The sequence below is a fragment of the Bos mutus genome, chromosome 10 (genome assembly GCF_027580195.1).
Source record: "Bos mutus isolate GX-2022 chromosome 10, NWIPB_WYAK_1.1, whole genome shotgun sequence".
NCBI lineage: Eukaryota > Metazoa > Chordata > Mammalia > Artiodactyla > Bovidae > Bos > Bos mutus.
This window is the reverse complement of record NC_091626.1, coordinates 64,064,398-64,067,405: the sequence shown is the minus strand read 5'-3', so window position 1 is coordinate 64,067,405 and position 3,008 is coordinate 64,064,398. Positions and strand designations below refer to the sequence as shown.

Sequence of the window (3,008 nt, the reverse complement as noted above, 5' to 3'; positions counted from 1 at the left end):
GAGATTAACATTTAAATTGGTAGATTTCGACTGTTGTTTGTTGTTCAGTCACTAAGTCATGTCTGACTCTTTGCCACCCAGTGGCTGCAGCACTCCAGGCTTTCCTGCCTTTCACTATCTCCCAGAGTTTGCTCAAACTCATGTCCATTGAGTCTGTGAGGCCACCTAACCACCTCATCCTCTGTCGCCCCCTTCTCCGCATGCCCACAATCTTTCCCAGCATCAGGGTCTTTTCCAAAGAGTTGGCTTTTCACATTAGCTGGCCAAAGTGTTAGAGCTTCAGCTTCAGCCTCAGTCCTTCTGATGAATATTCAGGGCAGATTTCCTTTAGGATTGACTGGTTGATCTCCTTGCTGTTCAAGGGACTCTTAAGAGTCTTCTCTAGCACCACAATTTGAAAGCACCAATTCTTTGGTCCTCAGCCTTCTTTTTAGTCCAGCTCTCACATCTGTACATGACCAAATACAGACCACATCTGTACAAATAATAAATGTTGGAGAAGATGTGGAGAAAAGGAAACCCTCCTACACTGTTGGTAGGAATGTAAATCAGTGCAGCCATTATAGAAAACAGTATGGAGATTCCTCAAAAAATTAAAAATAGAGTTACCAACAATCCCACTCGTGGACATATATCTGGAAAAGAAGACTCTAGTTTGAAAAGATACCTGCACCCCAGTTTTCACAGCAGCACTGTGTACAATAGCCAAGACATGGAAACAACCCAAATGCCCATTAACAGATGATTGGACTAAGAAGATATGGTATTCATGTGTAATAGAATATTACCAAGTCATAAAAAGAATGAAATACTGCCCTTTTTAGCAACATGGATGGACCTAGAGAGTATTATACTTAGTGAAGTAAGTCAGACAGAGGAAGACAAATATTATATATATTACTTATATGTGGAATCTAAAAAATAATACAAATGCATCTATATACAAAATAGAAATAGACTCAAAAACACAGAAAACAAATTTATGGTTGCCAAAGGGGGAAGGGATGGGGAAGAGATAAATTAGGAGTATGAGATTAACAAATCTTCCCTGGGCTTCCCTGGTGGCTCAGTTGGTAAATAATCTGCCTGCAATGCGGGTGACCTGGGTTCGATCCCTGGGTTGGGAAGATCCCCTGGAGGAGGGCATGGCAACCCACTCCAGTATTCTTGCCTGGAGAATCCCCATGGACAGGTGGACTACAGTCCACGGGGTCACAAAGAATTGGACAAGACTGAACAACTAGACACATACATAAAATTCTTTGGTACTCTGCCTTCTTTACGTTCCAGCTCTCACAATGTAGGTGAGGGTGGTGCCAGAGGATGGATGACTGGATGGCATCACCGATGCAATGAACATGAACTTGGACAAACTCGGGGATGTAGTGAGGGACAGGGAGGCCTGGTGTGCTGCAGTCCATGGGGTCACAAAGAGTTGGACATGACTGGTCAACTGAATAACAACAACAATACATAAAATAGAGAAGTAACAAGGACTTGCTATATAGCACAAGGAATTATATTCAATATATTCTAATAACCTATAGAAAGAAAGTGAAGTTGCTCAGTCGTGTCCGACTCTTTGCGACCCCATAGACTGTAGCCTACCAGGTTCCTCTGTCCATGGGATCTTCCAGGCAATAGTACTGGAGTGGATTGCCATTTCCTTCTCCAGGGGATCTTCCCAACCCAGGGCTCGAACCTGGGTCTTCTGCATTGTAGACAGATGCTTTACCATCTGAGCCACCAGGGAAGCCTCTAATAACCTATAATGGAAAATAATCGGGAAAAAAAAAAGCTGAATTACTTTGCTGTACACCAGAAACTAACATGTTGTAAATCAATTATACGTCAATTAAAAAACCCAAAGAAAACAAAAATAATATATTTTCATTCTTTCTTACACTGCTTCCTCTTTCTGATGTGCATATAGGATTATTTAGACTCTAATTTCACATACCGTGTTCTATAATCAACGTTTGAGGCTGCCCATTTTATTTAAATGTTGCTTCCCTGAACTTATTACAATTATTCTCAGTGATTCTGGTTAGATGCTTTTTTAACTTTGAGAGGATAAACTTCTCTTGCTGTAATACACTGAAGAAATCTTCCTGAGGTTAAATGAGCCCTTTCCATGCTTCTCTCCCTGGAGCAGACTTCCATTGCCCTTTAACATATTCCTTCCTTTGAGCTTTGGCATGCTTCTCTGTGTCCTTAAATCCTCTTATACTCCAGGAGCCCATGGTATGATAGCGGTGAGGTAGCTTAAAACACAGGACCCTCCAAACAGAATAGCTGCTACCACGCAGCACATTAATTCCTGTTAGAGTTGCAATGTAAGAGTCCTGCTTGCTCTGGGCAGGCAGAGCTCTCACTGTCAGGAGGCAAAAATAGTCAGCAAAGAGCTAATGGAGTTTGACACTTGAGAAAGGTCAGAAAGAGTCAAGAGTCAGAAAGAGAGGCAGTGGCTCCTGATGATGGCTGACGTGGGCACCAAGGAATTAATGGCAAAGTTGGAACCGGAAGGGAGAGCAAGGAGCCAGAAGTGGAGGTAGCAGGGACAGTAAAAAGGTGAGCATAGGCTGGATTTGAGTTCTAAATCCAGGCTGAGAAGACAGGGTAATGAGACCTGGAGGCATTTATGCTCGTGCCAAGTTGCTTCAGTCGGGCCTGACTAGTCAGTCTATGACCCACGCACTGTAGCCCGCCAGGCTCCTCTGTCCATGGGATTCTCCAGACAAGAATACTGGAGTGGGTTGCCGTGCCTTCCTCCAGGGGATCTTCCGGACCCAGAGATCAAACTCGTATCTCTTATGTCTTCTGCATTGGCAGGCACATTCTTTACTACTGTGCCACCTGGGAAGCCGCATTTACGCTTATGCTTCCTCAAAGAGCACTGGCTCTTCTGAGTTGATGTGAAGACTCCCATTCTCTGGGGATTAAAGGCTCTGATTGTACTGCAGCCAGGACAGGGACACTCTTCATACCATTAGTGATGTTTCTGATGA

General features: G+C 43.6%; 1 non-coding gene across 1 annotated transcript; it reads right to left on the bottom strand.

The window, feature by feature from the left end:
• Positions 1-1,681: 1,681 nt before the first annotated feature.
• Positions 1,682-1,753, bottom strand: TRNAC-ACA (transfer RNA cysteine (anticodon ACA)). Its single transcript has one exon. It is a non-coding gene; the product is annotated as a tRNA-Cys (tRNA).
• Between the last annotated feature and the right edge of the window lie 1,255 nt (positions 1,754-3,008).